We start from the raw sequence: 12,529 nt of genomic DNA, 5'->3' as shown, positions 1-12,529 counted from the left end.
GTAATAACAAGGTCCTGACTCTCTGTGTCCCAGGGTGTTTCTCAAAAAGTATAGAGGTATTTACCCCAACGCCCTGAACTGTCTTCTACTTCCCACTGATAGCTGGTGTGTGGTAGCATTCTGGCACACTATGCCAGCAGTCGCATTGTCGAGGTGGATGCTGCACATTGGTGGTGGTGGAGGGGAGTAACCATTACCTATAAAGCACTTTGAGTGGAGTGTTCAGAAAAGCACTAAATAAGTGTAAGGAATTATTATTATTATTATTATTATTATTATTATTATTATTATTATTATTATTATTATTATTATTATTATTATTATTATTATTTTACACTTGTGCCCTCTGGTTTGTGTTTCTGAAGAAATCCTCTGTGTTGACATTGTCAGTGCCTTTCATGATTTTAAATATTTGTCGCAGACGCATGAGGATACATTTTTCACTCACTATTGCGAAATGCAATGGCAAATGTCTCTGCTCTGCCATCTGCATGGATTTGATCACAGTTGCTCGTGGGCTCAGAGCACACAAAATGCCTGGAGACCCGTTAGAACTCCTGTTACTGCAAAATTCTGCACCATCTAGGTTTCAACATGGCATACCGAAAAAAGGGCATAGTTTCTATAATATGCTCAGTGCACTCGTGTTCTTTTACATATGCTCAAGCCTAGCCCTTTCTGATTACTTTCACATCACATCTTTTGGAATAGACAAGATAGCAAAAAATCCAAACTGACCCATGAACCCTATTTCTTTAGTAATTAACAATGCACTCCTAACACATTTACTAGACATGGAGGACACATGCTAGACTCTCTGTAGGGTTCTTTGCCATTTAAAGAAGATTAACTGAAAATATCTAAGTAACAGAAAGGTCACATTACTTCTGCAGAGTGTGAATAAATATAATAAAGAAGCAAATAATAGAAGTGAGGGGATTTAAATATTCTACACACTTTGAATTAACAAATCTCCATCACACCCTTCTAAAAAATTGTAAAACAAAAGGCTCTCAACAGCAGTTTTAGATTATGTATCCCTACAAAAAGAACAATCTAATTATCTCTTTATAGGAAAATCTCTGTTATGGAAAAAACTCTCTTCACTGCGCCCACACAACATTTGAACGCAGCACTACTGGAACATAAACAGTCCTCTCCTCATGGTATTATTTAGCTGTGTTTACAGAATACTGTGACAGGCTGTGTATATTGAATGTACTTCCTAATAGGTATTAATAGCAAATGCAACCTGTTCTTTTAAACTACAGTCCCATTAGTAGGTGATAGAGTGTCACTCCCAGAAAGGGCACATTACATTATTCTTTATGGGACATGCAAGCTCTTGTTAATGGCATATGAGTGTAAAACAGATGTAAAAAGCAGAGACATCCATCTTCCAGGTAGTAGCAGAATTCTTGGTACAGTAAGAGCATTTACTTTAAACTTTGAAGTGAAACAGTCCAGTCATGTTGACAGACCAACATACTTTGAAGGTCAAGGAGTCCATGTAAAAGAAAACTAGTGTCCTGGCACCTCATTATAGCCAAGCATCCTCTGCCAGCTTTATTTGGATCTAGAAATGTATTTTTTCCAGTTTTTTAACTAGCTTCTAAAAATACTGAGTTCTTACAATATTTTGAAAATATAAATTGTGTATGGTCTTTGTCATCTCCCACTCTTCTTTAGGTTCTATGTGCTATACACATTAAGCTTGGAAATAATTTACAATTATTAGAGATTTGAAACAAAGGTGTTTTTTTCAATCCTAACTATGATACTTGCGGTCCTAAGTCATCCAGAGATCCAACTAAAAGTCACATACTTGCAGACTTATTTTTATGGAAAAGTTAATTTCATACTGAAAAGCAGAAAAAAGACACTAAAAATTGTGGCTTTTGAGTTGTTTTTTTCTTCTAGGTTAGGTGCCTCACACCTGGAGAAGGCTCAACAGCCCAAGTGTTGTTTCTACTTGTTACTCCACAAAGTGCATTTAACCTTTAAATTTCCATTTGGAGACAATACAGGCTGACACAGCCCCCCACTTGAACAACTTAATTTTAATATTTTATTGCTTAAAAGCAATAAATTACAAGACACAAATGTTATTATATATAAAAACGTATCTTATCTATGCAACTGCAATTCTTCAGTACTAGCAGTAAATCTTTGCTGTATGATTAAAAAGAAAAAATATTATCTCCTGTAGAGGGAACCAAAGATCCAGGTTCGATGAAGGCACAAAATTGAAAGCAGTGTAATGATTGTATTCTGACATTTTTCCATATAAACTCTTTTAGTTTCTTAAATTAGTTTAGCACATCTTAGTACATCAACATTATTAAGTATAAAGTCCAATTGTAATACAACCTTTATAACCAGTGACACTGCTGCTGTTATAGCTACAGTCCCTCAGTATCCCTGATGATAAGAATGATGGAAAAAACAAAAAACAAAGTGAACATTTTAATTTATCATTAATTTTTACATTAGCAAACTGTACCTCAAAACATTTATGCTACAAGGTACATGGGGGGAGGTAAATGGGAACTAAAGGTCCTCCACATATGGAAATAATCTTTTATCTGGTACAGTATAAAGATAAAAGAAAGAAAAGAAATGTTTTCTCCAATTTCTTCTTGTCTTAGGGAGACATTGGCTATCCTAAGCAACACAGCCTCTGACCCCTATTGTCTCACACCCATTTTCTCACTCTGTGACAGAAGCAATTTCCAGTTTGTTTTGCAGTTAGATGAATTCTTAGAAAATCAAATATCTTATAGGACCCTAAATAAGAGTCACACTGTTGCTGTATGATGAGATCCTCCAGTCAGGACAAAAGGCTTTTCTTTTTGTTTAGTCTGTGTACAAAATTGAGAGTTATAAAATACACCAATACACCTGGAACTGCAGTTAAAGTTTGAGGACAATGTTTTATGATACTTAATTTTAACAATCTGCACAAAAGAATGTGAGCTCTCTGTAGATGTGCCAGCTGTTAGGAAATTGCTGCTACTGTAAATGGTGCACTACGCCTTTAGGTTAGCTAAATGCTAGATTGAAGTCCAAACCAGTTGGTTATTAAATATCCAGCAAATTTTTTAGGTGTCTCATCCATGATGATCTGCCTAAATTCTAGCATAGGCTTGTATTTTTTTTTAATGAAAGGTGTGTCAATTAAATTAAAGGAAATATTAGATGGTGGGTAATGGCAGTAACTACTGTGATAATTTTCCTAATGACAGATGTACAGTAGTATTGCAAGCAGAATTAGAAGTAGTAGAGGTTGCTCTTGACTGTGTTGTCACTTCATAAAGACAGTGGCATACCTGTTATTTATTTGTATGTTCAAAATTATGATTAATATTTTTATTTTTGCATATTATTTGTAGAATTTATTTATTATATTTTTAACATAACTGTGGTAATGCTCGATGAATTGCACAACGCGTTTATATATATGTTTACTTTTGCTCTTAATATACAGTATCAATTTGTTAATTCAAATAATGTGTGCTCTCATAAAGCGTTTAAACTCAATCACAACTTTGATTATGCTAACCTTTAGTTCAGGCACAAAAAATGTTGATAGTTTATGGGTGTTTTAGAATTGGAATGCAAATGACAGAATAAACTGCCATAAATACACTGACAATAAATACTGTTTAGTTAGGTTTAATCAGTTAGTTGTGTCTGTTCCCAGAGGTGTAGCTAATTGTGCAAACTTTAAACAGGTTCTTGCTGTGTCAGATTTTTATATTTTGAATTCATTTTAATAATAATAATTATAATAATTGCTTACACTTATATAGCGCTTTTCTGGACACTCCACTCAAAGCGCTTTACAGGTAATGGGGACTCCCCTCCACCACCACCAATGTGCAGCATCCACCTAGATGATGTGATGGCAGCCATAGTGCACCAGAACGCTCACCACACATCAACTATCAGTGGGGAGGAGAGCAGAGTAATGTAGCCAATTCATAGAGGGGGATTATTAGGAGGCCATGATTGGTAAGGGCCAATGTGAAATTTGGGATTTTTAACGACCACAGAGAGTCAGGAACTCGGTTTTACGTCTCCTCTGAAGGAGCGAGATATTTTACACTTTCTCTTTTTGTCTCTTTTCTTTCCTTAACACTGAAATGAAAGCTGATGGTTTCCTGGTCTGTTTATAGCTGTTTTGGCCAGTTTAACAACTAGGAAGGGTAGAAACATAGCCTTTTTTTAGTACAATGGATAACTGACCAGTGCAATTATTTTATTAGAAACATAAAATTAATGAAAAGGTTATTAGTTACAACTGCATGAGGTAATACTTATTTTAGATTGCAATGTTTTAATATCACAAGGGTACAGTTATGCGGTGTTTTCACATATCTGGGGATATTTCATACTATGAGCTTGAATATTCTGTGATTTCTTTTAAGATGTTGCCCCCAGTTTCTGCTTTCTCTTTTCATGAATACCCCATGTACACATTTCCCAAAGGCAAATTTTAAGATGTTTTAACAATAGCAAATTACATCCGCATAAAGAAGCATTTTTTATGGAGGTGCCACACTTCACCTTTCCAATGCAAACAAAACTCTACCAAGGCCTGCAGTATCAGAATAACAAATAAAAAAGATGTATACAAACTGAAACCTTGCATTTTCAGTTAGATTTTAACACATGACACACAGAAGAATGTGCTTATTGTATTATGAGCATGAATTACAGTAAGGGAAATATTACATACTTGGTATTTGAATAGTAAAACTACTAAAGATAAGGTATTAATGGGAGTGCCTCTTTCACAAGGTTGTTTGGGTTGGTTAAACCAAACAAATTCTGTCAGCCAAATAGCAAGAGGGGCCCTGACTCCTTTCTTGCTCTGCAGAATTGTTCTGCTACTTTACAGTAAACTGTTCCAGATGATTTGTGTGTGTTACAGCTGCAGTTTGACTTGCTCTTCTCACAGAGAATCTCTTCAGCAAAGAATGTGCACCACTATAGCAACTGGACCACCATCATGTTTAACTCTCCCCATAGGAGAAACTGAAATCCCTTTTTACTTATGAGCAAATAAATAAGAAACACAAGAAACTTTTACTTGTGTGTGGCTCTGTTATGAAGTTCCTTCCCCAGTTCCTCAGTTGTTCTCTGCAGTCAAGTAGTACAGCTTTCAAATATTTAACCTTCTTTTTTCAATCTCATCTGGATCACAGAAAATAACCAGATGGTTCTTTTTCTGGAGAAATCATGGTGTTTGACAGGAGGCTTTGTTTAAGGCTTTTAAATACCATGACAATTTAAAGAGCTGTTGCTACTCTGTGTTCAAACTGACACACCATTCCAAAATGCTAAAATCATATAACCTAAACCTAAACTACAATACTTGCCATAGATGTTCTTGTACTAAGGTTGTTTTAAAAAGAGACTTTTCATTTTGATTTTCTGTGTTTCAGACAATGTTGCACCATTCTCATATGAACAGTAAGAAATGAATGAAAGAGCAGATCAGGTAGAAACATTTCCAAACACGAAAAGGTATCATGCCCTTTCCAGTGTTCTGATTCTCTTAATTTGTATTAAGAAATTAGGCAATATAAGAAACATTGTAATTGAGTGGCAATTTGGCCCATCTAGCCCTCTTGGATGATAGTAGATTATTGATCCATGGCTGTAATCCTGCATTTATTTAAAAGAAGCCAGGGTGTCTGCTTTGACAACATGGCGTAATACTGTAGCTTATTCCAGACTCCCACAACCTTTTGTGTAAAAAATGTTACTAAACATTAGCAGCTATGAAAATAATACAAGGTTAATATTTATTTGTTATGAAAGTTAAAAAGCTCAGATGAATCCTAACTGTTTTTTTAATGGTTGGATGAATATAATCCATTTGTCCAAGCAAAATACTGTGTATTTTCTTTCTGCTGAATATAAGACTAGATCTTACCCAGATGGTATTAAGAGTGATGGCAAAAGACAGAGATGAATAACTCTATACATTAATCTTGCAATTTATAAAAATTGAACTGATACAGGCTCCATTAGCATGACCAACAGAGCTGCTGAGCTCCCCTTCATATTCACCCTACGATTTAAAAACTTCACAAGGAATAATGACATCCAGGAATTAGATGTGCTTGAGGATGTTATAAAGTTATGATCTAGCTTAACACGGTTTGCTGAGAACCATCCCCCTGGCCATAGGACAAGCAGGCTGGGACCCCCATACAGAGAAGGAGTGAAGCTGCAAAGATGGAGATGGGTTGAAAAAGAGATGCATTATGAATTCTTGCAGTGTGTATTATGGTGTTCTGAGACAGTTTTCGTGAGGTTTGCATTAAGGTTTTGTATGCTTTCTGAAGGGAATTAAAATACAATAGTATTTACTTTTCCTTAAACAGAGCATTAAAAAATAAACACTAAAATAATGAAAGGACAATGCATTGTACTAGCAACAGAACATTATAGTTTGATGTTCTCTCATTTACAAACTTTCTTCCACCCATCCATATACTTTCTACCCACGATACAAGGTCATGGAGAAAGACTTTCTAATGTTTCTAAACTATCAAAGCTAGTTATCATGGAAGGTGCATGGAAAACCTTCCAAATATATATGCACATTCAACATAATAAATAGTGGAATCAAAATATATCACAAGACTGCTCTCATGATTTTGATTTGAGCATTAATATTATGGATCAAATGTTAAGAGACAACAAATTGCAAGTCATGAAAGGGTAAGATTACTCATAGTATGAGAACATGGAAAGCAGTTGCATCACTTAAATGTTTTTTCTAATACAAAATATATAGCTCTTACTTTGCCATGTTGAAAAAAGGAATATTTATGAAAAAATAAGCAACTGCACTTTACAGAACATATTGTTTTTCTAATAAAGGCTGCCCTAATGGCAAAATAGTCTTTTTAAGAACTTTTTAAAATGTATCTTGTGTTTCAATGGCAATTACCGTTAAACAGTTTTTAACAGCTGGATTTTATTTGAAAACTGCAACACAGAGCTGGTAACCTCAGAAGCTGATATATATCAACACACAGATTAAGCATTTGATATTTCCAGAAATAAATACAACTTGTTTACATTTGCAGTTTTAATGGAAACTCTGAGGTTGTACTGCAATGTCCCATCTGTATACAGTATACAGTATACTGTTCATATATAATACATCTCAAAGGTGTACATCTCAAAATAAACTACCAGATTTCATTGTTAAAGTATCAGGACAGACAAAGTACTGTACCTTCTAATTAAATTGAAGATTGTTTTTGAAATTTTTTTGTTTTCACCTGGTACAGGTACCTACCTAGTTTGAAATTGCCAGCATTTTCTTTACATTTTGGCTCACAGCTGCAACTCCTTTGCTGTGCAGGAAGTACGAGGAAGGGAGCAGATACAGTTTGTTCCTCTGATCTGTCCACCCATTCAGCCTTTTAACATACTTCGGAGTTGTTTTCCTACTGAGAAACTGCTTGGTGCACTGGTGCACTGCCAAGTGCTGCCACATGGGAAATCCTATCACACTATCTCTGCTAGAGACACGACCAGACACATATTTGTGCCGTGGGCTGTAGTGTTCAATCGGTGCAGGGGTACTTTTACAGAAGACTTTGATGCACCACAAAACAATTCCAGGAGTTCCGTCCAATTCTAAGATCAAATGCGTCGACAAGTATAAAGAAATAGCATGCTTAATATTTTGGTGTCAACTCACTTGGTGGAAGAAATGACAGCACTTTTCGGATATCAGTACTGTCACAGCCCTCCTCACTTAGAAGGAATGAACCAGGGAGATGCTGCAAGGGTGATGATGGGGTAGAGGAAAGGGAGCTAGAAAGATGCATGCAGAGTTCTACACAGATTTACAGTATATGAAGGAAGTGAGAGCGTAGAGTTTGAAAGATATTCCATTTATCAACAATGTAGTTTGAATACAGAAAAAGGATCTATTAGAGATTTTAGAAGTGTGGCAGATGGAGCTTTTATTATTTTATCATATTATTCCATCTAGGGAAAAAAGTGACTCGGTGAAATTTGATGTTCAAAGTTTTCATGCTGTTTTAAGGTTTTATTTGGTTTTGCAACAGATAAATTTGAAAAAGAGAAAAGCTGATTTATTTTTTTATCTGTTGTAAAGTGTCAAAACCATCAAATGACAGGCCTAAGATACTTCAATGTCACTGTTAAACAAAAGTTGTTTGAATATTACATACAGTATTGTACATCCTCTTAGAATTCCATCATTTACTTTCCATGCCTGCGTATTTCTTTTAAATCATTTTTAACAATTGCTAGGGAGAAACATATTTTCAGCATTTTGCATGATGTCAATCTTTTGTCTCATATCTATGTGAGATTATAAGAAGAGGAGAAACAACAGCAATAAACTCACCCAGTCTGAAGAATTACTGTAAGTGGTAGCTTTAGCTTGGACAATTTGCTAGGGAAGAGGCTCTTCTTCTTTTTCTTCAACATCATCATCATAATCATCACCATCATCATCATCATCTGTACATCTTGAATAAAGAAAAAACAAGAAAATACAGTAAAAGTAAATGGAACAAAAAACAAAAATATATAGGTTTTTACAGATTGACTGTAGGCAATCAGATGTAGACCTTGGTAAATGGTCCGTTTTAAGTTTAGATTTGAAGAGAGTTACAGAAGTTGTCTCTCTTAAAGTCTGAGGAAGGTCATTCTGCAACACTGGAGCAGCAACAGAGATGGCATGGTCACCATGAACTACAGTAAGTCTGTTATTTAGTCCTGGGGACAGTGAGAAGAGGACTGACCTCAGCTGAATGGAACGTGGGGGAGAGTGTAAACATGGAGGACTTCCAGAGTCAGATTGTTCAGAGCCTTGAAAGTCAGAAAGTCATTGAATATGTGACTTTATAGGCAACCAGTGAAGGAAATTACTCTAAGTGAAGGAGTGAGATGCTGCCAGGGTCTGGTGTGAGAAAGTAGTCTAGCTGCAGAGTTTTGAAAAATTGCAACTTGTTGAGAAGAGAGTTAGAGAGCCCATACAATAAAGGGTTGGAGAAATCAATATAAATGCATGGATCAGGTACCCAGCATCGGACATTAATAAAAATTGCCTAAGGCAGGCAATATTTCTCAGGTGAAAGAAAGATGTCTTAATCAAATGAGGCTCAAAAGACAAAAAAGGAGAGGATCAAGTGTGACTCCCAGATTCCTAACTATGGCTGATGTGTGAATGGGGAAACCATCCACCGTTACTGTGAAATCAACTGAGATTTGCTGCTAACCAGAAGAATTTCTGGTTTGACACTATTTAGCTTCAAGGAATTTGATGTCAACCAGAGTTAGATGTCACACAAAAAAGAGATAAGTGACAGAGATGGGAGACCAGAGTGGGAAGAAGTTTTACAAATCTGAGTATCATCCGCATAGCAGTGAAACTGAAGATGATGTTTGCGTACAATTTGGCCAAGAGGTGGCATATAAATAATAAAAAGTAAAGGGCCCAAGACTGAACCCTGAGGCACACCATGACTGACTGGGGCCAGGAGGGGTTTATGAGAACCAAGGGAGACAAAATGCTGCCTGCCAGTCAGATAAGAACAAAACCAAAGACAGTACCACTGATAGAGAAGAATGTCTGCAAGCGAGTAAACACCACTGAATGATGACTGAAATGGCTCAAGCAAATTAAACAACCATCGTTTCCAGATTGGAATGTCTTTTAGATCCATATATTTTCTTAAAAGCAATGAATGGCTCTTTAGACTGCAATTTAATCAACATGTCATTTTATACCCTCATAATACTCAAGTAGGTGTCAGTAGCTAATTAAGCCTGAAATAATCATGTAAGGGTTCAAAAGGCACTTACTGCACTGGAGCTATGGCTGCCAAGAGAAAGGTTATTTGGCTTTTATTGTTGACAGATTAAATATCCATGCTGCAACACGTCTATAACTGTTGTGACCCTGGATGTAATATAGATTATGATGCCATAAAGCTATCTTTTCATAGCTTTCAATAAACAGGGCCCTACCTGAAGTTAAACTGTAATTTCTTTGTGAGGCACATGTGAAGACAAAATGATAATAAGAAGTGAAATGAATAACTTAGTGGATCACAAGCATATCTTGTTAAGTGGAATCTGATTGGTTCCAAGAAAAAAGAATGCTCCTAAAACACTGCAAAATCACTAAATCATTAAATCCATATGTCTATACAAACCCCCATTACGGGACATGGAAGATCACTGCATTCTTCAAAATATATTGTAGGGTACTTAAAAAGGCAGTAAGCCCACTCTTAGACATCTATGTCATGAAAGATACTATGTTTTGAAAATATGACATTTTGTACAGATACAAAAGGTACCACATAGACCATGGCACTTGGACATTGTTGCATGGATAATGAAGGTACACACCAGAGGGTGCTGAATCAGCAGTCACCTCCATGTTGGTGAGTTCACACCATGGCAATACACTGTATGCCTTATGGTGGACACCTTGATGTCAGCATCCTCTTGATGTTAGTGCAAGGATGGGTGTCCAAATATGTATCAAATTGCATATGTACCGAAAATTGCATTCATTCAAGAGGTTCAAGAAGGTACAGTAGCTGTGTCAGCCTGCGTAGCTGCGAAGGAACAGGAAAAGGTTTATTCCATGCTGAAAGGATAAAAACAACATTTTGGCTGAGGAGCATTCTTCAGGTGAAGAAGAAGGCTCTTCTTTTCTTTTCCTTTCAGTATGAAATAAACCTTTACCTGTTCCTTTTCATTCAAGATGTTCAATTTTCATGACACAGTTGTTTGAAATGGACAGCTTTCACTTCATTCATACTATGAGACATCCATGGAAAGAAAGTGCAGCAGACTAAGAAAGCCAACATCAAACTACTGCTCTACTTCAACATTCCTGATCATCGCAAATGATTGCCAAATCTGTTGAAGATTGCTCCACATGTACTCTTGATGTGGGAATGATGTCATTATAATTGTATCATTTTACACTATGAGATTATGAGATGTAGTTAACCCTATTCTCTCATACCTTATATTCCATTGATTTCAGGGCACATTCATAGGGAAAGGCACCAAAATAAAATAACTCTGTTAAGTTGTAATAATGACGAATCAAATATATTTATATATAATTTTGCCGCAAGAGAGGTGATTTGTCAGAACCCAAGTGCTAGAGAGGGCCCAGGAGTCAGATTCAAGGCACACGCCCTCATGGGGGGGGGTCTCTTCCGAGATCAGGCCAGACTCATTCTCTCAGGTTCAACTCTCTGATGGAGGCGCCCAGATACAGATGGAATCGGATACCCAGGCGTCCTCTGGACTGATTGGGAAACACATCTGTGACGGACAGGAGGCAATGGACCTGTCCTCAGTCCCCTCTTAATTCTCAGAGCCCTGGGTCAGCACAGCTGCACGGGCGGTCCCAGTCAGAGCCCAAGAGCTAGGAATCCTCAGGGAGCTCAGGCTAATGGAGTGATGCCCTCCAGGCATCAGAGAGGAAACAAGATGCCTGGCTAACTAGAAAGAAACAGAAGGCTCTGCTAAGACACTGGAAGGAGTCGTGGAAGAGAAAAGTTTCCCAGACAGACCAAGAGAAAGAAGTGAGAAAAAGAGCCCTGAGTCTACAGAATAAGCCGCCTCAAAGATAAGCTGGAAAAGGTGACAGAAAAGATGGCAGTCAGAGAAAAAACTAAAGTACCAGATCAGGAGTCTACAGAACTAAAACAGGGATGCTAGGCAAAGGGAAAAATGGCTGCATGGGGTTCTGGGCAATAGAAGCTGCCTCCTTAAAGCAGGATGGAACCACAGGAGAAGGAGCGAGCCCAGCGGAAAGGAGCCCAGGGTTCCAGGCCAGAGGGCAGGAGCTACTATGCAGATTGGAATAGGAGCTGATGTGCAGAGTGAGTCCTGGAAAAAGGGCAAACTGGAAACAAGGTCCACAGTGCAGAGTGAAGGTCTGAAGAAAGGGCAAACTGTTACAGAGTACTGCAGTGCAGAATGAAGTGAAATCCTGGGCAGGACACAAGGCAATCTGGAACGGAGCGAGAAACAAGGGTGGTTGGCGACAAGCCCAGAGATCTGAACCACGGTGAATCAGCCCATCGGCAGGAATTGGGCAGCCTCGTCTTTGGAGCGGAAGTGCCAAGATCCCAGAAAAAAGGATGACACTCAGGTATATCGGCCTTGGAGCAGAATCCCATTGAGGAGCCCCCAGGGGAGAACGGGTTTTCGACTTCGGAGCTGAATCCTGATTTCGAGAACCAAGGAAATGGGAGCAAAGGGGCTTAGCATTCCAGGGTGAGATGACCACCCAGAAAAGCCACTGAGGCAACTGCCTGATGAACAGGAGATCAGGGAACCATGGTGCAAATGGGACAGGGTGTAATGAATAATGACAAAACACCGTCAAAGCAGTGCCTCAGCATTAAATACAGAAAGAAGAATTAGATAACAAATTCGATAATTACTAATTAAGACAGATTACCAAAATGATATCCTGTCAAAG

The sequence above is a fragment of the Lepisosteus platostomus genome, chromosome 3 (assembly GCF_059453375.1).
Source record: "Lepisosteus platostomus isolate fLepPlt1 chromosome 3, fLepPlt1.hap1, whole genome shotgun sequence".
Taxonomy (NCBI): Eukaryota; Metazoa; Chordata; class Actinopteri; order Semionotiformes; family Lepisosteidae; genus Lepisosteus; species Lepisosteus platostomus.
The sequence above is the reverse complement of the archived record's forward strand: the minus strand, read 5'-3'. Positions refer to the sequence as shown.